The following is a 26,342-nucleotide window of genomic DNA, read 5'->3' on the forward strand; positions in this document are numbered from 1 at the left end:
CTGGATTGTATGTAGAGGACAAAGGGAGAAAGCGAGAAGAGGAGAGAGAAACTGGGACATCTTAAAAGCTGCTGGAAAAAAATGGAGTTACAGAGGTTTAATCAGGACTGTCCCTGCCAAATGGGTACAGTTGGAGGATGTGTAATGTTTCAGTTCCAGACTAGACAAGTGTGTAAGTATTTCCCCCTTTATAATGACAGGCTGGATACAAGAGTGGGAGGTTTATGCTTTTCTCCAGGTGTGGGTCTAGCTAGCCTACTGCCAAAGTTTATATTATTTTCAAGGGATGGGAGAACTTCCGTTTTTATCAGGACCACAGTTGGGAGGAAAAGGTTTAACTCCCTTTTTGGACATTATGGTCCTGCCCCTATTTTTGATCCCATCACATGAGTCATACACATTTATGCGAAATTCTTGCATGTCTTGGAAACAGGTATATTTACTTCATGGCTGCATAAGTAGTGTTTCACGAGTGTAACCATTTCATATGAACCTACGTGCTATTTTAATCCTTACTAGAATAGAGCCGTTGAATCAGTTGGATACCCCAATGTGTTGACTCAACAACTGAGTCAGTAGATCTGTTGTTCTTGATACAAACCAACAGGGCTCCAGCCAAGTAGTTGTGTACTCTTTCACAGTGTTATCTATTCATCAGTGTATCACTTTACTCTTTGAAATATCCCTCAACAACAGCAATGGGGTCACACCCTCCATCCCCCCTGAGGGCAGTAGAATGGTTTAGGAAATGAAGCTGCCAGGAAAACAGGTATCTTCTTTGCTATTTCTCCCTGTACCTTTTCCCTGAATTGATTGCCACACCCTGGCTAATACTAGGACTGGGGCCGAGGCTACTCATAAGGAATGGACTTTAGGGCTCAATTTGGTCTGAAAAACATGTACTGAAGTCTCAGACCTGGAAAATGTTAAGCTTTTACACCCAACTTATGAGCAAAAAAGAATGTCTTGGGATTTGGCTACATCAGAGCTGTTTTGGGTCCTAGCAGTGCAGTCGACAAATAGTTTTCCAGGCTTTAGTCTTTTGATCTCATTTGCTCTGCACATGTATCTATTGGCCTATATGTAGATATATCTGTGGGGCATATATGAAGAGAATAAAGATACATAATTAAAAAACTTTAAGGGGCATGTCACAATTGCTTGGAATGTTGCTAGTGTGTAACATTACTTGGAACTCCGGGATTTAGCTTATATGTACACTGAGCTTGCAAAAAGAAGACAAAGAAATGGAAGGGGGCTTTTAATCCCTTAGCTATAAATAAATCTCCTGTATATCCATGTATGTGCCCATGAGGGTTTTAAAATCATCCGGTGAGCCCCTGTATTCTGTCCTACCACCTTCTCAGGCTCATTTGGTAGTAACAAGGGAGAGGGCCTTCTTGGTGGTTGCTGCCAGACTTTGGGACTCCCTCCCCAGAGAGGCCATGATGTCCCCATCCTTGTTGTCCTTCCAGTGGCAAGTTAAAACATTTTGTGCTGCCAAGCCTTTACAGACAGTTGAGGTTGGGCTCTTAATGCTCTGTGGTGCTGGATTTGAAGGTTTTAAAGGTCTGTATATAGTTTTATTTTTATTGTTTTGATGTTTCAGTATTTTTAACTGTTTTAATAGGTACTGTTTTAAGCACTTTTACATTGCATTTCATTCTTTTAATACTATACCAATTTAAGTCTATTTTAATGCCCACTTTTGTATGTTTCTAACTGTATTTTTTTAAATTTGTAAGCTACTTTCTATCTCAATTTTGCAGGGAAAGTGGGATATAAATATAAACACAACACCACTTTTTCTATATTCCTGAATTAGAATATTATTGGGATGAAGACTGTTGTGCTGCAGTGGAAACATACTGACTATTAACCTGTGTCTCTTTCATCTATTTATTCGTCAGCTCAGTTTGACTTTACTTTGGTCATGGTATAAAATACGCAGAGTGGTTACATTTATTTTAGTGGCAAAGTCATGAATTACAGAAATGTTTGCAGTGAGGTGAAGGGAATGTTTTCTCTCTCTTTTTCTAGGTAACAGGAAAAATGTAGTAAAAGGAACAGTGGCCTCCTTGGAGATGGCTGACATATGCTGGCACAGATGCTACCAGACGTCCCCTACTGGGAGTGATTATTGAATATTAGGGAAATTTGTACCAATGAGGATTAAAGGCTGTTTGAGGAAACTGTGTCATTGCTCTGCTACAGGAAAGAACAAAAGGCACACAGCTGAAGTTCAAGTTTCTAGGTTGCTGTCCTTTGATGTATGCAAAGTATTACATTTTGAGCAACTGTGGGTTAATGTGAAGATCTCTCCCCTCCAGAGACTGGAGTTTAAATCTAGGTCAGCTCTTCCCAGTATCTATTTGTGCTAGAGTATAAAAATGCTCGACTTCAGTTCCTAGCAAAGAAATGCAGGTTCTCTGAGGTCACTAATTTCAATCTATATTTGAAACACATGTGCACATGTAAACTTGAGGTGGGGGGGAGAATGCAATTTCCATATGATTTGGTGTTTTAAAAAACTTGATGTTAATAAATATTTTCTTTTGATTATCACATGGACAAATGGGTAGATAACAACAAATGACAGCAACCTAGAAACTTGAACTTCAGCTGTGTGCCTTTTGTTCTTTCCTGTAGCAGAGCAATGACACAGTTTCCTCAAACAGCCTTTAATCCCCATTGGTACAAATTTCCCTAATATTCAATAATCTTTGAATCTCATTTCAAGAGAAAGGCAGGATATAAATTCAGTAAATAAATAAATACTCTGCCATGAGAGAGGAGCTCTGATAGCATGGCAACCTAACTGATACAATAGTCTTTATGCAGGAGGTTTACCCAGTCAAATAGAGGCTTTATGGCCTGCATCCTATTGGATAATCCCAGTGAGAATAGTCCCACTGGATCCAGTGTTGAATAGTAAATCAAAACATAAATAAATCCCTTTGATTCAATGGATCTGTTCTATTTTGGATGAGCAACAGGAATTGGGCTGATATGTGATACCCAATGAGAAACTGAACAGTGGTGTCTTTACATATGTTTAAGGGAAAGGAATCAAAGCATAGCAATAATTTCAGAATTAAATAGTTCGTACATACTATTATTAGGTTTATTTTAAAAATATTTTTCTGATCATTGTTGTCAAAATATTCCACTGCAATCAAGAACATAAAAGAATAATTTATAAAAAGTGCTTTTGGTTCCATTTTGGAAGATAGTCAGGATAAGAATTAAACAAATAAATAGCACCAAATACACGGAGCAAATACAAATTACATTTTACAGGAAATGTCTATCTTAGTCAAGGACACATAATTTGTTTTTATTTATATACCGCTATTTCAAAGATCATAGCGGTGAACAGCAAGTAAGCTAATTAGCAAGTAAGCTAATTTGCCCCCAACAGTCTGGGTACCCATTTTAGTGACCTCGGAAGGATGCAAGCCTGAGTCGAGCTTGGGCCCTTTTGCTGGTCTTGAACTCGCAACCTTGTGGTTTTGAGTGAATGGCTGCAGTACAGGCATTTAACCGCTGCGCCACCAGGGCTCCACATGTAAATGCCTCTCAAAATAATTGGGTTTTAACTGGACGATAAAAAGAAAAGAATGCAAGGAGGTGACAAAATTATTTTTTCTTTTCTATATAAGGAGTTCAACAATACTAGTGCAGCCACCAAGAAGGCCCTGCTGCAGGGAGTCCCAGAACATACGGAGGGTCACACATCACAAGAGTACAATAACACATTATATAGAAAGCATAACCAGAGAACATGTCTATACTTTTCTCTTTGTGGGTTGTATCCAGTGGTGATTTAGTATTACCCGAAAACACATTCAACTCATGCAACTATATACACAGCAGCCTAGTCTGTTGATCTGGCCCATGTTGTCAGCACTGACTGGCAGCAGCACTTTAAAGTTTCAGGCAAGAGCTTTTCAACCCCCTCCTAAAGATACCAAGTACTGAATCTAGCTAGAAATATCTTCATGAATAGCATGCCCTGTACTTCAGGCCCACCCCCCCACCCCCACTCCAGTTATAGAAAAAGCAGATATACTGTATAGGTTAGGCTACTGAGTGCATCCTACATCCTTTGAAGACAATCTCTAAGTTTAAACTGTTAGAGAATAAGGATATGAAAACATTGGTGAGAAGCTGTCAATCAGAATAGATGACACCAAAATCACAGCTCTCTAGATGGGATCACATCTAAAGAGGTGACTTGCTGAAACTTCTATGACAATTCTGCTTCCAAAGATATCTTTGGGCCCATACAGACAGGCCAAAATAAAACTGCTTCGAGTCACTTTGGAGGTATGCTGTTTAAATGACACATGCATCTTAAGAGGCCAGATGCTGTGCCAAAGATGTGCTCCAGTCCTTAGGGCTGGATTGTGGCTTTGGCATGGCATCCAATCTCTTAGGACACATGCACCATTTAAACAACATACCTCCAAAGTGACCCAAAACAGCTTTATTTTGGCCTGTCTGTATGGGGTCTTTGGCACCTTATGTGGAGAGCATACAAACTATAAATTGTGTTTTTCAAAGAGAATGCAGTCAAGATATGCCACCTCATTCAGCTTGTATCTTTTTCTGACTAGGAGTATACATTTTATTGCCTGGATTTTAGCATCTCCCAGAACCTACATGGCCAAAGAGAGAAGTGGACTTTGCCTGCATTGTTATCCATCCAGATCATCTTAAGTGACAATAAAAACAACATCTTGAAAAAATGTAGACCTGTGACTCTAACATCATCCCCCCCCCCCCTTACCCTGTATGATGTTTAACACCATTGCCTGATGAAGAAGCTAGTGGAGCTTTGAAAGCTTGCACAATATATTTCATGCATTTTTGGCTAGTCCAATAAAGGTATTTGTGGATTTTGAATGTTATTTTATTTTGTTGTATGGCCAGCATGGCTACCCTTGGATTCAGCTGAGCACTCTTCTCCATCCACTGTAACTAGGCTGATCTTAGCAAAGAGCTTGTCAGTGTGGCTGTGGACATTATTGGAGTGGCTGGGAGATTCTAGGAGTTATAGCTGTAAAGTATCTCCTCTAACCTCTGCCCTATCATATGAGTTCTATCATTTTATATATTTTTTAGAAAAAAAATTTATCACTCTAGTTTTTGTTCTTCTTATTATCACTGCTAGGAATGCAGGTTTTCAGAAAACAGCTTAAATACTAAAAATGTGAGAATATTTAAAAATGTGAGAATGCACTCTCATGCAATAAGGAAAAGATGAGTGGTTTGAACAGAAGCCTTTATAGTTGGGGTTTAGGAATTGAGATCTCTTTTAGGAAAAAAAAGCATTACCCGCACATATGATGCTAAGAATAATTACATAATACTTAGGAAATTGATACCAGTGGGACTTGCTTTTGAGTAAAGATGGCTAGCATTACACTGAAAAGTAACAGGCTGCTTACCTGCTGAGTTTGATCCTCTGATGAGACTCACTGATTTCCCCTCTCCATTTGAGGGGATAATAAACTGGTTACTTTATCCAGTCTGCTGTCAGTACACTGCACATTCACCAAAACCAGGAGTACCGCAGCCAGTTTACAGAAAGAGAAAGGAGAGGATTGATTTCCATCTCTAGATCTGGAACACACACTTTTCTTTTAAAATCTTGTAAACCTCTGTTTAAAAAACTTTAACATTAACAAATAATAGTCTACCATCTTCTTAGCCAGTATATTTGACTATCAAACAACTCCTGTCACCAGGTAGTCCTAATGTTTAGTTGGAATCTTCTTTCTTATAATTTGAATCGATTGCACTTATACTTTCATCTGGATCAGCAGAAAACAAGCTTGTTCCACTTTCTACATGACATCTCTTCTGATAATTAAAGATAGCTGTCATATTACCTCCCAGTCTTTTTTCCTGGTGAAACATACTACATTCCCTCATAAATTCCTCATAGAGCTTGGTTTGCCCCTTTCTTTTCTATTATGGTTCCCCTCCTCTGGACATGTTCAGCTGGCCTTCCCAATCTTGTCAACAAGCCTCTCCATTTTTTCTTACCCTTCAATCCAGGTGAAGGCTGTTCCTGTCCTTAGGTAGGTTGAGACTATTATGTCACATTGAAAATGCTGGAGGGCAACAGCGCCCTCTCTCCATAACTGTCATCTTTCGGCCTCTGAGGGAGAGAATAAGCTGGCTCAGCTCCATCAGGGCCAGCCTAAAGATAAAGCACCCTCTCTCCATAACTGTCATCTTTCGGCCTCTGAGGGAGAGAATAGGCTGGCTCAGCTCCATTAGGGCCAGCCTGAAGAAGAAGAGCCCTCCTTCCGGTCCATCTGCCTTGGTCCAGGCCTCATAGGAAGAGAAGAATGCTGGATCTGATCCCCTCTCCTCTCTCCATTCCCTTCTCCTTTTGTGTCATGTCTTTTAGATTGTAAGCCTGAGGGCAGGGAACGGTCTGTTATCCCCTCTGTTGTAAACTGCTCAGATTCTCAGTGATTGGGCAGTATATAAATAAATCTTCTTCTTCTTCTTCTTATTATTATTATTATTATTATTATTTCTTCTGAAGTCCCTGGTTCATTTGAGAAAACCTGTTCTCAGGTGTGATGGAGAATGCAATACATCTATCCATCATTGTTGAAATAACATTCAACAGCTAACAAGCAAAGTGATCCTGTAGCACTGTTGAGACTCAGAGAAAGAAGTTGGTAGCATAAGCTCTCATAGACTGAGAGGCTCTGCAGAACGGCAAGAAAAGCCAGTCTGGGGGTGGAGTCAGGGTGTAGCGTCCATACGACACATGCCTTGGTTCTGTCCACAGGCTGGTGTGATGCTGTGTGCCACACCACATGGTGCGAGGTGTCACAGTGCTCCTCTGGGACTGAATCCACATGATGCAGTGCTGAAGGAGTGCAGTAAAGCCGCAGCTATTGTACCCTTTGCAGGGTACGAAAAGGAGCTGCTTTTTCCGGCTCCTTTTTATGCCTTGCAAAGGCCAGATCAGGAACGCGGTGTGCGGTTGTCACAGCCCCTATCTAGCTGCAAAAGGGGCGGGCTGCATAGCCCCTGTGTCTATGTCACCAGATGCATTGGCCTGCACCTGCCCCTTTCCCCGCTGGATCAGGGCCTCCGCTGCCACAGCAGCAGCCTCTGAGGCCCCGATCCACCACTTTCCAGGCCACGGGGAAGTGGCAAAAGGCCGCTTCCTCGTGGCCTGGAAAGGGGTGTCCTTGGGGCTTCATGCCCCAAGGACACCCGAGGGTGGCGGGGACAAAGAGAAAGAAGCTGCTTGACCCCTTTTTCCTTTGTGTCGCTGGCACAGCCATTTGGAGGCAGTGTGGTCGTGATCTGGGTGCCACCATTTTGTACATACTAGGTGCATACTAGGGTTAGGACGTTCAGAAGGGACGCCCTTTCCTAACCCTAGTACGTACCTAGTAAGAACTTTTTGGCTCTGTGTAACGCGCCATTTATAACTATGAATGAGCAGATGTGAACAGCAATACAAATTCAAAACTGAATTCATCAGCCACTTTGTCTTCTGTACATAGAAAGGAGAGAGCTGTCATCTTGTCTTTCGCAACAGGCAGCAAATATTGTGGACCACCTCTGCCCACTTGACTTCATAGTGAGTAAAAACGTGGAACCTAGATTTGGCATTGTGACTTCTAATGAATGTATGAATCACTATTTGCAGTAAAAAGAAGCCACCAACCTCCTTGTTTCAGTAAGACAATGTATCAGTATCAATAGGGATTTTATTTTATTTTACTCTGTGTGTGTGTCTCACACACACACACTTCACAGTAAATATCTTTATTAATCATTTCCAAAATCATACATTTATGTTTCACAAATTGTATTAATACATAATAATAAAGAAATCATGCCTGTTATCTATTATTGTCCATAATAAGGTTTTTTTCTTCATCTTTATCTTCTTCCTTTTTTTATTTCCCATGTCAATTGTCCTTTATTTGTTACTTATCTCATTTTCTTCTTGATTCCTGCTGTCATTATATACATCCTACTGTGTTTTACTATATTCCCATTATCGTTTCTTCTTTTCCATTCTCCATTCCTACAATATTTAAGTCCTTAATCTTGTAAATATCCTTGAATCACATCGCAATATATCATTTTAAAAACAAAACTTGTATTTTCCAATAATACCAGTATCCTTCATTAGTACATCTTTATGTCTTATCCAAAATTAATAAAATATTTTATCCAGTTTTACCATCTGCAATAGGATGTGTTGACCATATATTCTCCTTATTTTATTTTTCCTTCCAATAACTTTGATTTTCCTACACATATTATCTTTATCCTGTTACTTTTATTCCCAATATCTTTTTTTCCATTTCCCCCCTCTTCCTCTTCTCCATCTTTGTTTTATCTAATTAATAGGGATAATTAATAATAAGTAGGGATTTTAGTAGACATCACTATAAAAGAATTTTAGAGCCATTTTAACACTTTAGAACCATTACAAGCTTTCAGGATAAGGTGGAAACTGAGCACAAATAAATGCTAAATACAATAAAAAGGTGAAAACATATTTTGTAAAGAATGGAAAAATCGTTTACTTCCCCACCACTACCACAACCAACCCACCCTGCACTACCCTCCACCCAAACGGAAGTAATTCTGAAGAGATTACATCATTAACTGGGCATCCATGCAACATTCTCATGCCAAGAATTACTGTTGGAAAAGCATATATGTCACCATTTGACATCTTACTATAGCAGCTGCCAAGTCTGGCTTCAGTTATTGACCTGACTATTCAAGGACACAAAAGAAAAGAAAAGAGGCAGTATAAGATAACCTTTCAGCATTTCTGTTTCAAGTTTAAGTTGAGGGTGTTTTTTTAAAAACAAAATTTTAGTTTTCATGTGAACTGCCTGAAAATTCACAGATAGATAGTCAGTTATTAAAAGATCTAGGTCATTGGAAATGGGAATCCTGCAGTCATTGAGATGTTGTTGGAGTCTGACTGCCATTATTTCTGACCACTGGCCATACTGACAAGGGCAGATGAGAGCTGACATCTAACAACATCCAGAGACCCTTCCATCACTCTAGGGTTCTGAAGGACCTTACAGAATGTTCTCTATGTAGGACCCCTTTTAACCTTCAAGCACTTAGACACCTAGACTATTCCTAAATTCATATGATGTTCCTGGAAACTTATGCAAGGTGGCATCAACACAAATTCCTGATCTTGATATCTACATGAGTTGCCCTGGTTATATAACTGATGAAAGAAATACAGTGCTTCACAGTAATTGCAAATGGCCATAAGAACATAATATTGCAGTCCAAATATTATGGATAGATGGATGGCTTTGTTAGGGGGACATACTAAATCAGAAGTAACCTTTGTCACAGTGGAGTCAAGATACATTTCTGTAGATTTAAAACTCAAGATTTTAAGTTTTGGGTTTTAGAAAGAAAAAGCAGGACTTCATCTCTGGCTGTTATTCCTTTTTTTAAAAAGCCCTTTGTTTACATATGTAATATCTCCCAAGTAGCTTCAAAAATATCATGTCTCTCCCCCATTCCTGTACCTTGCAGCCTAGTGGTAGATTTATTCATCTAGGTCAATTCCTGAAAGCCAGTTTTATGGTTCTTTGAACTAGATTTATTAAAGTGATAGGCTGGCATTCTCTTTGTTTATACATCCTGCCATCTCCTGTAAACCACATGAATCTTCTGCATTCCAACATTTGATTCCCAAAACGTATAATTGCTGACTTTTCAGATATGGCACATCTTTTCCATTATGTTTATATCCAGCCATGTACAATTTAGAATTCAGTAAAGCTGTGAATCTTTCCCCTGTCCAGCAAGGCCACAACCTGAGACATACTTCTGTCCACTAAGGAAAAAAAATCAGCAGATGGTGAACAAAAATCAATGGACAATATACCTGTCTCAGAGTATCTCTTCCATTAGGCAAAAGGAGTCAGATGCCTCCAGCAGCAGATGCTGAGGAATAGTAGATGCAGACTCTTCCCATTATTCTTTCCTCTTTCCTCTACAGCTTTCTCTACTAAGGGTGTATCCACACTGCAGAATTTGAGTAGTTTGACTCCACTTTAACTATCATGACTCTATTCTAAGAATCCTGAGATTTTTAGTTTGGTGAAGTGTTCAGCATGGTCAGAGAGCTGTAATGCCTCACCAGACTAGAAATCCAAGGAATCTGTTGGATAGTCATGACAGTTAGAGTGATATAAACCTGCTTTAATTTTGTACTGTATTTGCCATGCAGCATGTCCTATATCCCCTAAACAATCTATGCAGATTAGATCCAGAGTATCTGAAAGTCTCTGTTTTCTCATATGAACTTGCCAAAAACTGATGATCTTTGGGGTAGGGCTTTCTCTCTATCCTACCACCATCCCAAGCTCATCTGAGAGGGTGGTGGGACAGAAGACAAGGAGGAGTCTTCTTGGCGGCTGCTCCTAAGCCATGGAACTCCTTCCAAAAGTTGGCCCCATTCTTACTCTCTTTTTGCCAGTAGGTAAAGACCTTTATATTTAAAAAGGCCTTGAGGCTTTAACTGATTGAAGTAGAATGATGTGCATGTGTGCAATTTTTAAAAATATGTAATATGCATTTTATATGTTTCTGATTGTTTCACATTAATGCTTTAAAATTAATGTTCTAATTGACTTTTAATGCTTTTATAACTTTTGTACAGGTATACTTCAGTTAACATACAGGTATACTTCAATTAACAAACTAGATGTGTTCCTGGACCTATATTCCTTCACAGAAAATTTGATACCAAAGACAGAAACTAAATGGAAAGAAAGTCACTACACTGGAAAAGAAAGAGCAGTGTAACAATATTCACATGTGAAATAAAACATTTGTTTATTAGATTTAGAGGGAGAAGGTTTAACATTCAGATGGCACGCATACCTCTGGTTTAATAAAGATAAAGTTAATAAAACATTTACTAATCACTTCATAAGAAGAGCACTACTAAATATTTGGAAAAATATAAATTAAGATGTTCACCTCACACCCCACTTTGGATCTCTTCTTATGAAGCATTTTATAAAAGAGAGAATGTAATGCAAGATAGATGAATAAAACATGAAATCATCACATTTCAAAATAAAAAATATAAGTTTATAACACAAGAAGATTTGATCAATAATGAAATTAACTGCCTCTGGTTATTATACAGACAATTATAAGAGAATATGAGATAGAAATAAAAATTATGGAATAGAAGAAAACATGACAGAATTAGAAAATATTTTAATAAGGAAGGATCAAAAATATTTTCAAACTATACAAAATTCTACTAAATAGAGAGGAAATAGAGGAAAAGACTATAAAAGAATCCATGATGAAATGGGCCCAAAATATTGACCATAATATAGAATCAAAAAAGTGGGAAACAGTTTGGAATAAAACAATGAAATTTTCTTCACATCAAAATATTAGAGAAAATATTTACAAAATGATTTACAGGTGGTATCTTACCCCTGAGAAATTATCAACAATGTATAAATTAAAAAATAACAAGTGTTGGAAGTGCTTGAAGGAAAAAAGAACCTTCTTCCACCAATGGTAGACCTGTAATAAAATTTTAAAAGTTTGGGAATTCAATTAAAACTGAAGTCAGAACTGTATTTGTTGGGAATGATGGAAGAAGGAATTGACAAAAGAAATGGAAGTCTCTTACATATGACAATAGCAGCTAGATTGTTATTAGGTCAGAAATGGAAAGGAAAATCCACCCTGACATCACAAGAATGGCTGCTAAAACTTTTGGAGATGGCAGAATTAGAGAAAAGAAAAGAAATTACAAGCTTTTGTAAATATATGGGAATACTTAATGGAATATCTGAGTAATATATGGGAAGAAATGTCAATTATTGGATTTACAGATTACAAATGACAGTGTGTATTAATTTATTGAAACGAGATTAATGAAGTAATATGACAGAATTGGACAAATACAAAATAGGATAGTAAGAATCGTACAAATAACAAAAGCATGCTTCTCTATTTTAGCCACAGAATTATCACCTGTTTGATATACCATAATTCCTTATAAAATTCTTCAAAATTGTTTTTTAATTAAAAAAATATTTAGGCTTCATTTACATGCTTCTTTTTGTTTACTAAATAGTGTGAGACTTTTAGCTTAAGAAATATCAAATAGTTTCTGAAGAAGGCTGTTGAGAATAAATACAGACCAAAACACATGGGGCTTTTGCACCAGTAAAGTCGTTCATCAATTGACCACCTACAAGCATGTCTCTATTTTCTTTGGAATTGTGGATCTTTGACAATTCATGCCAGACCAGATAGGATCTAATTTGATTTGTGAGAAACAGGAAATGACATATGTAATTGGCCTGTTCAAGGTTGTCTTATGATCTCATGAATCTTGAGATGCTGTGGATTGTAGATGCTGTGCCACCTATCCCTTTAACCATGTAAACAGGTGCACAGGGACCACTGAAGCCAGTATATATTTTCTCTAACAAAGTGACAATATACCTGAAACAATTTTTCTACCCAACTGTTAAAGGAAGAGGGAGACTATTTGCTAGGTCTCCCTGGTGGATAAGAAGCACTGAACCGACAATACTAGTTCAATCTGTTGCACCCACCTTGGATGTGATTTTGCCTCTGGTAAGTAATGGTGAGGCACAATACAGATTTCCCCTCCCCAAGGAATCTGAGTGGAGAGAGTTGCTCACAAGCTCTAAACAGTATTAAAAATGAACAAAGGATCTTAATGGGGATTATGAAGAAGTGATTGCTTGAATAATTGATGTTAAAGTGGCTGTCTGCTCCAACTGTTTGAAGTTGGCTTGAACATGCCAGGAGGTTGTATTTCTTTCTCCCTAGAGTCTTCTTGGGCAACGTGAAAGCATTTCTGCTACTGTTCTCTCACCCTTTGCCTCACGCAGGAGGCACTCTAAATAGCAACCTCCTCTTGATTCAGTTTATTAGCTAGCTAGAAACATCACTTGATTTTTCTTCCTTCCTGTTTTGATAAGTAATACAGCATAGTGTGCTGAATCCATCTATAATAACTGCTGATGAATTAACTGTTAAGGAAAATGCAACATGGGACATACAGTAATAGAAATAAAATATGTATGTGAAAGTCACAATGACTAAGCAAGAGCAATTAAGAAGCTACACAGGTGAAAAAGCTAATGTAATTTAGAAGTCTTGAATGTCAAGGACAGAATTATAGAATGTACAATTGGAAACACCTGAGATTCATTAAGTGTACAAGGTAAAATGATGAAATACTTGGGTTGGTCTTAAGTATGGGTTGAACTATGTGAACCAATCAAAATGAGTGTACACACCCACTGGGTGGAAACTGACTAGTGGGTGGTGATTAACAATGGCTATAATAATTGCAATGTTTGCCAATGTTTTCTGTTGGGTAGTTGGAGTGGTTTTGGAGATATTGGAGATTGTAGAGATTGTGAGGGCATATAGTATTTGTATATAGTAAAATAAAGTAGATCTTTTATATAAGACTACTGAGTTGTCTGGTGTCTTGAGTGAAGATACAAGAGCCAGCAGGATCCTGGAGAAGTTTGGAGACTTCTGAGGAAGAAGAGTGAGAAGGCTTGGAGAGTTTGTCAGGGTCTTCAGCCTATTCTCTGAAACTCTGCTGCTTTGAAAGAAAAGCATTAACCACTGACCAAAGCTGGTCAGCTCTGCTGCATAACAAGGTGGTGAGTTCGAGCCAGAGGTGAAGAGCTACAACTCCCATCATCCCTGACATTAACAACTACTGTAATCATGTTGGTATCTTCTGCATGTGCATGTTCCACAATTGAAGCAAATGGACATTTTGATGTGGAATGTTAGCTTTTAGTTCAAGATTGTGGGACCATGTGATGCCACTGTGCATGCAGATAGACAAGCACATTTAGGTGTGCAGTTGCATATGCTCATACAGTGATTCATGTACATTCACCTGTGTATTTGGTTGCATATTAAGGGGAGTATTCAGTTATGCAACATTGCCATTCAACACAATGGTTGTGTAGTATCATCTCTGTGTGACTCCATAGGTGGAGGTTTGTACCACACCAGCCCTGTGTAGAACGTTGGCCAATATCTCTTACCTAAATTTAAAAAGGAAGGAATTATTATTATTATTTCTTATTCACCTCTCCTCATGGATCAAGGTGGCAAACAACAATTAACAGACATGCCACATCAGCTAAAACACATCAGTTAAAATACCCATCAGTTTAAAAGGACAAGATATACAGATATTGAAACAATCCACATTTAAAATTTATCATTTAAAAGTCACAAATTAAAAATTATCTGGGTAATTATCAGGAAGGAAGGAAGGAAAAAAGGTGTCTGTGTTATCCAGATATACCTCCAGAGAAAGTGTAGACATGTTTCTGGGGTCTGGAGACCAATGTTGTGTCCCTAAAACACATCATGGTCCACACAACTCTCCAAAACAAAGAAGGGGAGGGGAATAAACTAATAGAAGTGGTCAGAAATCCACCTTTGGTTTCATTTGAGGAAGCATTAAATGGCATAGGGGGACTCTGCCCCTTGTTTTAAAGAAATCTCACTCCCTTGAAGCTGTTTTTCCCCCAGCAGGTGGGCATCAAAAGGGGCCTGAGGGACCCTAAGCCCATACAGATGGTTTTGAGGGCCCCTAGGCAGCAGCTTGCCAATCCCTGATATGGGGTATAGCTGATCATTTGGGAAGAACAGACCTTTGGGAACAGCTGTAATTAAAAAAGGTTTTCACACATCCAGGGCTGCACCAAGTGAACAACTGAATATCATCCACCAGGTTACTCAAGTGAGTTTCATAGAACCCACTTCTCCCAAGTCTTGATATATAAGCAGAAGTATGCTTATTAATACTTTAATTCCATACCAGTCATAATACTGTGTGTTTCTTGATAGGAATGCACAAACAATCCAGCATTTCACACATGCAATATATGGACAACATCAGAGTATGGTCAATATGACACAAATTATTAATGAAGAATAACACACAAGCTAAAAGAGGCTCTGCCAAATCAAGACAATCTCAGGATATGGATACAAGAACCTAGCCAAGCCTATCTTTTGACTTTCCCTTTCTGGAATTTATACTGTACCTCCTGCAATGGAGCATTTGTTAGTCCATGTGCATGCATATGCATTTAACCCCTAATTTTTTTAAAGAAGCTCATTGTGATATGGAAGAGTTTGCCATGTCATAGTCTCACAGTATCTCTGTGAAGTTAGGTTAGTACATAATGCCTTTGCCTGAGAGTCCCCAGTGATTCAAATCCACGTATACTACAGCAGGAATTGTATAGCTTGGTTTCCACATGGCCAGATAGGGTCCCCTCAATATTCCTCAGGCCCTCCAATCAACCTCATGAACTCTCTTCTGGAAAAAAAAATGTTTGGAAGCTGACAGGGGACTTTTTGTGGCATTTAAAGTCTTCCTAGCCCTTTTAAAGGGCCAAAATCAACATAGTAGGATTCTGAGATCTCAGGGCCTGGGACATCATTTGCAGTGATCACTGCAAGAGAGAAAGAGACATCTTAGAGTGCTGTCTTGAAAAGTGTACGTATGTATGTGTGTGTGTGTATTCTCCCCATTTATTAAAATTAATATACTGCACATGCATATGCTCCTTATTTGTTAGAGTTAATATACTCTGTATAATTATGGTTAATAGCAATAGCAGCTTCACTTATATACTGCTTCATACCACCTAAGCATCTCTAAATGGTTTACAATTGTAACTTGATCCTTCATGTATCCAGTTTAATGATATCACTAGGGGCTGGCCCATGTATCTTCACCCTTATAACATCACCAGGTGCCCTTGCTCTCAACTTTTGACCCTGAAAGCTCTGGGCCTGAGAGATTCCTGACCTGGTAACCCTACATGAAATGTGTGTCAAAAAATGGCCCCTGGACCCTCAGCAATGCCTAAACCACTGTACACTCTCCATTGGCTCTCAGTTTTACTATACCCATATGGGATGTTTGCCTAAGTTGCTTCAGAGTAATTGTAGAACTACAGAGAATTTTTGACAAAGTTCAATTACAGGCCTCAAGAGGAGAAGGCATAATTTTAGCAGAAGCTTTCCTCTAGTACAGACCTGGAATTACAGTGCAGCATATTGTACTGTGATCATGGACTACAAACATAGCTAATACATTAAGAAGATTGGGGCTGAGGACTATTCTTTCATTACATGCAGCATTTTCGAAGTGACTATATTTTAAAAGTATGCAGTGTTTTTGAAATGGCAGAACAGATCTTTTATCTGTGTAGATTGGCCTAATTCCATTAATTTAATGGGTTATTGGTGATTTGGATAAGTTGAGAATATATCTGTATATTGCATCAGGTAGTCTTCAAACAAGAACTGCGACAAAAACCTCTTTGACAGTTAAGCCTGGAAGAGCCGATATAATTTTCCTGCAGTGTTCTCAAGATGAGTTGTCTGAAGTGGTCTGCATTTCTTACACAATATGTCATATCCCTTGTGGCTATAGACTTGTTCTATTGGGGATAACAAGGTTTATATGTTAAGAAATAGGGAAGTATGGCAGAGGTCAAATGTACATACTGTACAGCAAATACGAGAGGTAATTCATGCACCTGTATTTTTGGAAAAGATTTCTTTTGTGCACAAAAAGCAAAGTGCTTTCAAGTGCCAGGAATGTCTCCTGTGATATTGACTTAAGTTTTCTTTGCCTAAAATGCAAAGAGCAGCCTGGGAGGAAAAAGTGGTTTGTGAGTGCTTTATCTCAGCTTGCAGTTATGAAAACGATCATCACATGTACCTGATTTCAGTACTCAAGGATGAATCAGCGTGTTTCTTCATGTAAAGGGTGCACAGAAATCATAAACCATGTCACTGAGGCCCTACAATATTAATACATAATACATTTTAGATTATAACAAAGAAATATTCTAGTATCTATTTTTAGGCTGTCATGTAAATTCCAGCAACCAACTGAAGAAGATAAATAGAATGAGAAGCAGAGCCCTTCTGTCAGTATTGCCAGTACTTCTTCTCACAAGCAACAATAGTCCTGGGATGGCCACTGCAGTTTTAGATCCTCCAAGACTTCACAGATGAAAACTGGGACACATGTGGCTATGAGTGTGGTCAAGATGGCAAAAGTTATTGATAAAGGTTATTGATGAGGAAGAACATACTGCTGTGTGTGTGTGTGTGGGGGGGGGTGTCTGTCTGTCTGTCTGTCTGCATATGTGTGCCTTCAAAATTCTTGTCGACTTATAGCAACCCCATGAATTTCATATGGTTTTCTAATGTGACAAAAACTCACAGGTGGTTTGCGATTGCCTTCCTCTGAAATATAAACCATAGCACCTAATATTCCCAGGCAGTGTCCCATCAAAGTACTAGCCAGAGTTGACCTCCTTAGCTTCCAAGTCATCAGTTGACATCTGGCATCTTCAGGGTTTTTAGGTTCCTATGAAAGGCTGCAACAGTTTGCTTTTACCTGTTCATCCTGGACAAGGACAAGACTGTCACTTCATCTAATCTCTCTTTTGCTAATTTAATTGAGCTCCTATTGCACTTTGAACTCAGTTTGCAACAGCTGCAGCAAACTGAAGGCAAAGGGAGAAGTTGGGAAGAGGAGAGAAATTGGACATTTTAAAAGCAGCCAAAAAGTGGGATGTCAGAAGATTAATTGGGAGAGTCCCTGCCAAATTGGGACAGTTGGAAGGCATGGCACAGAAAACTAGGAGCAACCACTGAGAAAACCATCTACTGTATTCTCACTGAATATTTCTGAGAAGATGGTGGGATGAAGAGAAGAGTCTTCCTTCTTTCTGCCATTCTCAAGAGCAGCCAAAGTGAACCTAGGCAGACCCTTACAGCCAATCAGTGGGTAAGGAGATGGTGCTATGCCCATCAGCCCTGTGCTGTTGCATGTCCCATGTTGGGAAGCATACCAGAAGCAGCAGCTGGGCAGAGGGAACAGCCTCTACCACCTCCCATAAGACTTGCACTTTGCCAGCAAATAGAGAGATCTTGTAGCACCTTTGAGACTAACTGAAAGAAAGAAGTTGGCAGCATGAGCTTTTGTAGACTTAAATCTACTTCCTCAGCTGCATTTGGATTGTTTGAGGTGCATTTGAAGAAGCAGACTTAAGTCTATGAAAGCTCATATTGTCACCTACTTTCTTTCAGTTAGTTTTAAAGGTACTGCAAGAACTGTCTATATACTGATTCTATAGAGTAAAACAGCTATATATTTGAATTCTGTTAGCATGGTGTAAGATCTTTTCCCTAGCCTTTTTCTTTTTTTCCTTCCCATCATTTTCTCCTTCTGTGTCACGCCCCCCCCCCTCAGATTCAAAATCTAATTCTTTTTTCCCCAGCATGATTTTATGTAAATTGCTCTAAGAGACTCCCATCCCCCACTTTAAATGAAGGAGAGAAAAATGGTATAAAACAAATGAATAAGCATTATACATTAACAGGGGGACATTGGCTATTATTAGTACTTCTGATGTTTCTTTCAATAAAGAATAATATTGAAATGCTTTACATCAGCCACACAGGGGCAATACAAAAGCAGACACACAGCAAACAATAAAGCTGCAATGGGAATATACATCATTGCTGAATAAATATAGCTTGGAAAAAAATATTTTTATGAACCAGAATATCCAAGTGAGAAAAGCTGGTGCTTTTACTGGCTGCAGGATTCTACACTTGACTACACTTTCTCCATTATTGAGTAGAAAATATAGCCCACATTTTTTCAGGTAATGTTTACATCTAAACTTCAGAAAATAAGAAAAAATGTGAATTGTATAGTGTGAAGACTTCTTTGTAATGTTGCTTCATGTAAAACATTTAAAAGATTTCACAATCAAAGCAATCCTGGCCAAAGTGGGGTAACAATTGCAGGCATACCTCAGTTAACAAAGCCTCTGACAAAGAGGTGGGTTACAGACCGCCCATTTGGGGCGGGCTGTACCCGCCCCTTTCCCCGCTGTATCGGGGCCTCAGCTGCCAGAACGGCAGCTGCTGAGGCCCCGATCCTCCGCTTTTCAGGCTGTGGGGAAGCGGCAAAACGCCGCTTTCCCGCAGCCTGAAAAGGGGTGTCCTTGGGACTTCAAGCCCCAAGGACACCCCGCGGCGGGGAGGAGGAGAAAGGGGCCGCTTGGCCCCTTTCTCCCTTGCTTCGCTGGGCACAGCCGTCTGAAGGCTGCGCCCAGCGACGCAAAGCGGCGCCGCAAACCAGGAAGGAGCTCTGAAACGGAGCTCCTTCCTGGTCCGCGGAAAGGGTGCACTAAGCGCCCTGGCACAGACCGACGACGTCATGTCCGCGCCACCCTGTATAGAGGCGGTGCGGTCGTGACGTCGTCATGGTGGCCCCCTGGTAGATGGGGCGCCGCCATTTTGTATGGACTCAGTCCGTACTAGGGTTAGGGGGGTGCGGAAGCACCGCACCTTCCTAACCCTAGTACGGACTGACTCCGTACTTTAATGGAGGTGTGTAACCTGCCAGAGGCTCCTTTTTACAAAGGTCCCACCACCCATTCCTCCTCTTCTTCTAGATGGAGGTTGTTGTTTTGTTTTTGTTTTTTAAAATAGAATTGTCATTGGGATGATAGTGGAGAACAACCGTAAAATCACAGATATTTGGCATTGTTCTGTAGTAGCATGTCTGCAGTAAGCAATGTAATATCCTGCTCTTTACAAATGCCATCAGAGCAGCTTAGAAAATTGTGAATTAGACAGTTCCCTGTCCCCAGGTTTACAATCTAAAAAGACATGACACAAAAGACATAAGAATGGAATGACAATTGGGAAGGGGATCAATCCAGAGGTTCTTCTCTCCCTCTGAAACCAGGGTAGTGGCAGTTGGAATGGATGGAAGGCCTTTCAACTGTCCCTGAGCTATGCCTGGTAGAACTGTGCCTGCTCCTTCTCTCCCTCTGAGGCCAGGGCAATGGCAGTTGGAATGGAGGGAAGGACCTTCATCTGTCCCTGAGCTATGCCTGGTGGAGCTGTGCCTTCCTCTTCTCTCCCTCTGAGGCCAGTGTAGTGGTAGTTGGAATGGAATGAGAACCCTTCTGCTGTCTCAGGGATAGGCCTGGTGGAGCTATGTCTGCCCCGTCTCTCCCTCTGAGGCCAGGGCCATGGTAGTTGGAATGGAGGGAGGGCCCTTCTTCTGTCCCTGGGCTAGGCCTGGTGGAGCTGTGCCTTCTGTTCCTCTCCTATGGCAATGGAATGGAGAGAGGCCCTTTCTTCTGTATTTTTAAAATAATAAGCTCTAGATGCACTTTGGAAGATGGTTCAAAAACTTTTCATTTACCTATGCAAGGCTTACCTGACCCAGTTGTTTCATTTCACATGTGCACATTACTGTGTCAGTTCTGAATATAAGTTTGCTATTACATGTTGAATTGTTCTTCCTTTTTGTGATGCTAAAGCCTATCCCTATTCTTTCCATGTTGCTTCTGCCTCTGTTTTGGAAGGAAACAGTTTTCTATTAAAGAAGTAACATATCCTCTTTGTTATCAGAAACATATCTAGAGGTGGCCGTGTTGGTCATATAGCAAAATACAGTAACATCCAAAATGTACAAAACAGTGATACCTTTATTCAGTGAACCAACATGCAAAAAATACAAGATGAAAGCTTCCGAAGCTCCACTGGTTTAATAATCAGGGAAAGAGGCTAAAAATCATACAGGAGAAAGGAAAAATAAAAAATGTGATGAAGCAGCCAGTGGAGCTTCAAAAGCTTTGAAAGCTTGCATTATATTTTTGTGCATTTTGATTGTCCAAGTAAGGTATCACTGTTTTGTTATTGGAGGTATATATATTCTTTCAGGCTTTCTGCAAAGATGTTTTTCAATTAGCTGTGTAAAAGTAAAAGCAAGGGAAAATTTGTATAGTGAATCCAAGAGTCATCTACATGGTATTAAAAGCACAACAGGGGTAGTACAAGATATTTCTTGCCTGAAGTGGAGCATCTAACAACACCCCATGACATGGGGTATAGTATCCAGGTCCATTTAAGTTCTTTTCACACTCCTATAGAAAATCTGACATGTTGCTCTTCCTGGCAGTAAAAATACAAATATAATCTTTCAAGAAAATAATTGTTTTCCCTTCTCTCCTTTTGGAGTAACACAAATTCTGTTGCTCATGGAACATCTCTACCCAATGATAGGGCCAGCTAGGTGTATAACTACGAAGGAGAGGGCAATGAAGACACTCCAGCATAGAATTCTTCTCCCTGCAATTTCCCTTCAATCCTCAAATTTCTAGCATTGCAGAAAGTGAGAAATTGAAAATCTTCTTTGGATGCCTAAATTGTATTTCTAAATGTTCAACTCAGGTTTTATCTTATTAGAATTATAGATATGTGGGAAGTGGTGGAAAATTTCATGAGGGGTTAGAATTACTCATTTAGCCCCCTCCCCTAGTTACATCCCTGACCTGGTTGGACCAAATATCCAAGCATCAGGGTACAAATTTGCCCTCTGTATTGCCTGCTCAGTACCTCCTATTCTAAACAGAAACATGATCTTTAAAACTAGGTTAGCATTCACCTGAAGGGGGCCACTGAAGAGGAAACCGCCAGGCAAAAAACAAACAAACAAACAAAACAGGGAGGGGTGGGAACATGGCGAACAGATCTGACATTTGTCGTCTGCTGGATTGTGTTGAAGACTTTAATGCAACAACATGAGCATGAGAGCCATCACCCAAAAATATTGGTCTTCTGTTTAATTTTTTAAAAAATGTAACCTGAAATACATCAATTCTTTGCATTTATCATTTCCAATGTGGGTGAAAATTCCAAATAATTTTCAAAAACCTATTTTAGTAATAAAGACATAGGGTAATGCATGTATGTTGACTTTTGATATATGAATGGTTTTCTACAGCATGCAATGTTAATGATAATGCAGATGACAATAATAAGGTGAAGGTAAAGACAACAACAACAACAGCTGCTTTTGTATTGCCCCTGCCTGGTTGATGTTATTTCCGAGGGCTGGGCATCTTTTAATACTTCTCTTATTTTTCAGCATGTTTAGAACTCTCCTTTTTGCCTGATCATTGTGGACTTTTCTAGCATTGTGTTTCTAACATTGTATTTTTTAAAAAAAATCTGACAAGGTCACATGAGCTTTTTGGGGAAAAAAGGGTGAAGGAGGGTCATCAAAAGGGGAAAAAAATAACAGAGCTGTGGTGAAATGGCTCTCTCTTGGCCTTTGTATCGATTCAGAGTGTGTCAAAAGGGGTCTTTTGTCGAGCCCCTACCACAGCACACTAATTTGCTAGATCAAGTCTGTCAGAATATCGACTGGAAGTAAAGAACTACAGTGGCAGCTTTTGTGTTCCCTCCAGCAGGGAGCCTGTGTGTGAAACAGGATTATCAGGGGGTCATGAAGGAAGTCAAGGGATGTCCATCACTTCCCTTCTGGTAATGTAATGGGGCGGGTGTCTAGATGTGATTAAGATGTACAAGACAGGAGGCATAGCGGTGAACAAATCAGGAACACGCGCATGCAAATCAGGTTAGCCGCCGTTAACCACGTATTTTTAATGAAAGACAGAGGGGGGCAAATCGGAGAGCAGGACAAACAAATTGCTAAACAGCTGCATTCAGATGAAACACCCAACAGCCTATTCACTATGTCGGCTTGTATGTGGAATATAATGTGAGAGTTGCAATGGTGGGGGAAGAGAAAGAGAATTCTCTACCAATTCTGTTATTACATTTGGAGGAGGGGGGTCAAATGTTTTTTAATCTATTAGTTTACCATCTACTTTTAAAATAAAATATCTGATTGTTGATTACAAGACATATCTTTGGCTTGTGTGTGTAGACAAAAAGAAGAAGAAGAAAAGATGATGCTTTGTATGACTTGTGGAAGACACACTCAAGCAGGGTGACCCATTACATTACCAGACTAGCCTTGACTTATGTGGCATTGTCATTCAAATGTAGCATGAGCAAAATATCTGTGTAGTAACTGAGGAGGAGGAGGGGGAGATTATTTGTGTGACTGAACAATGCACAGCTTGATAAGTGCTATTCCCCCCCCCCCCCCCGGCCCTACAAAAAAAAGTGTATAGTGGAGAGCATTTTGCAATCTGGGGATGCAGAAAACATGCTTCTGCCTTGGAGCTTTTGTAACACACACACACACACACACACACAAATACGTGCACACGTGCTTTGAAAATTGTGCCAGCTCTAAGGTCTATTTTTTAAATATATATTTAGGTAGTGCTGTCGCTCAGTAAGAGAAATGATTCATAGGTCAGTTTTAAGCAACTGATCAATTAACCAATTACATTTCTGCAGGGGTAAAATCTGTTGTAGGGAAACAGCTCTTAATTCCTTTTGTTTTGGAGTATTAATCATTATTTTAATGATAGCAGGAACACAGAAAGCATCCTTTTACTGATTCAGACCTCTGGTCCATCTAATGCAGTAGTGTAAGTTCTGACTGGCTTGAATACTCCAAAGTTTCAGGAAAAATTATTTTCCAGCCTTACTGAAATTCTGTAATTTCCTATCCATATAGTAACTGGGCCTGACCCTACTAACCTTCTGAAATCAAACAAGGGGCCTTTTCATACTATGCAGTTAAAACACTTTAACTGTCATGGTACTATTCTATATAATCCTGGGTTTTGCAATTTAAGGAGAAGTATTTGAATTTTCAGTTAGAGAGCTCTACTAAGTCACCAGCCTACAATCTCCAGGATTCCACAGGATGTAACCATGGCAGTTAAACTGGAAACATTAAACTGTGTAATGTGAAAGGACCCAATATCAGTAATGTTCAGTTGTGTGATATGACAATGTACCTTCATCATCCTGGTTTCAGCATTTCAAACAATATGGTTCTTAGTTAAAGAGCCAGAGAAAATTAGGACAGTGTAAATCACCTCAAGGGTCTTTGTCTGGGATCTGAACAAACTGAGAGCTAATCATTATCATGCCCAAAGGAGGAAGCTCCCACCATGTGGCTTGCCATCTGCACCATCATACACTCCTAGGCACTGGTAAGCACCTACTTAGGAGAAGCATTCCTATCTTTCCCACATGAGGAAGAGGGAATGCCTTTTTTAAGATGCCCCCCCCCCCACCTGCTGGAATTGCATGATGATGCACACACTGTAACAAAGGATAACTAGTGGATACTATGCCTTCCCACTTTATCTTATGCTTTTACACAGGCTGTTGTATTCCAAACCTTTAAGAAAATATAATTATTGTATTACATTTCCCTGTAATTCATTTATCCCTCTGATTTTTTGTGTATCACTGCACTTGACACATTTATTTATTTATTTATTTATTTATTTATTTATTTATTTCATGTGTATGCCACCTTTCTCCCAGAAGAGACCCAAGGCAGCTCACAGGTAAAAAGCATTTTTAAAAATATTACAATAAAAACATAAAACATTTAAAATAATCAAAAAACCATTTAAAACCATATAAAAATATACAAAAGCTAAAAGACATGACAAAGACACACACCACATGCAACAGCCACCCTAGCATGATTATACTGTATATTAAAATTCCTGTTTTAATTAAAAAAAAAAAAAACACCTTAGCTTGCCAACGAAAGGCAAGCAGGGAGGGACCAGCCTAGCCACTCATGGGACAGAGTTCCAGAGTGTGGAAGCAGCCGCTAAGCAAGCTCCGTCCTGTGTCCTCATCAAGCAAGCCTGTGATGGTGGCAGGACAGACATTTAGCCTTCTCTGTAAGAGAGCTCTGGTGCCAAAATTAACTACAATTCCCAGGATTCCCTAGCACTGAGTCAGGGCAATTAAAGCGGTCTCAAACTGGTTTATTTCTGTAGTGTGTTTTGGACCATAGCGATCACAGCTGCCACTACCTTCCTGAAACTGCCTGCCTGTATACATTCACACAGCAGCTGGCTTCAGGAAGTGTTGGTAGCCAGGATGTTAGCAAGTGTCTCCCCACTTCCTCCAAAAGCATGGGGCTGTTGTGTGAACAGCACACAGCACTGTTGAGCTTTGGGGTAGGGAGGAAGAGCAGCCCCAGCTGCCAACACCTTTACAATCTCAATCCTACCACCTGATCTTCCTTCCCCATCCCACCCACTTGGTGACTGATCTCTCTTCCCTCTGCCACCCTGCTGCTTAATCTTTCTTTCCCATCCCTCCAACACCCAATCTCCCCACCCCAGGCCAGACTGATCTGTATGTCCTAAATAGAGCAATAATGGAGAAGAAGCAGAAACAGGGCAGTGTGGATACTGGTGCACCATACAGTGCAGCTCCATATGGTTATTGAAGCAGAGGTGCAATGAAGATTGCTTCAATACATCCCACAGAGTAATCAAGGCAGTTTTGTTTCTGATCCCAGGTCTGAACTGGATTGATAGGGATCTAGAAAATCATACAGGCATTCAACAACCACACTAAGGCTAGGGTTGTATTCCAGCCCCCTTGCTGAGTTCAAATTCATAGTCAAGCTAGGAAAAGGAGACAAGTGAAATCATAACTTGGTGAGCCTCTATGCATCCAGTGTTTATCATCTGAAGTTCTGATACAACTCACACATCCTAAAAAAGGTGAGGCTGCTGCAGATCTGAGGCAGTGTTTCTCTGTATCTGTATGAACATACCATTTTTTTAGCAGTTTACATTACATTCAGCACCAAATAAAATGTATACTGATAAGCTCTTAATAATTAATATAGCACTTTGATCTGAAGATTAATTTCTTTTTTCTTTTATTTGTACCCCTACTTTGTTCCAGCATACGGATCCAAGGCAGCTCACGTTAAATTAAAAAGACAAAAGCCCTGCCTGCACAGGCCAAATATAACATCCTCCCCTGACTTCTTGATGGGAAATTCGGATGACAAATGGCCCAAACTGCTATTTTTGTGCAAACAGTCCAGATGACGTTGGGCCAGTTCATCACTAAACACAGAGTATACCTCTCTTATAATGGATTGATTTCATTCACCCATTTGCTCTGGATCATCCTGGAAGATACAGAGCCTTCTGTTGCAATGCTGAGCAACTATTTAAAATGTGTCACACAGGGCCACCCAATGTGGACACTGCTGCAGCAAATTATTTGCTCTGAGGTCAGAATGAGGCACCCAGCCAAGTGTTTGATGTTAAGAGCTCTGTTCTGAAGTCAGAGCAAGTAACTTGCCATGGTGGCAACCTGGATGGGTGGCAGAACAGGATTCAGGACACACTTGCAAATAGAAGTTAAAAACAATAAAACATAGTTATAAAAATGAATAATATATGTAGTTTCAAAGATCC

The sequence above is a fragment of the Sceloporus occidentalis genome, unplaced genomic scaffold, assembly GCF_023333645.1.
Source record: "Sceloporus occidentalis isolate IW3139 unplaced genomic scaffold, rSceOcc1.0.p SCAF_1, whole genome shotgun sequence".
Classification (NCBI taxonomy): Eukaryota; Metazoa; Chordata; class Lepidosauria; order Squamata; family Phrynosomatidae; genus Sceloporus; species Sceloporus occidentalis.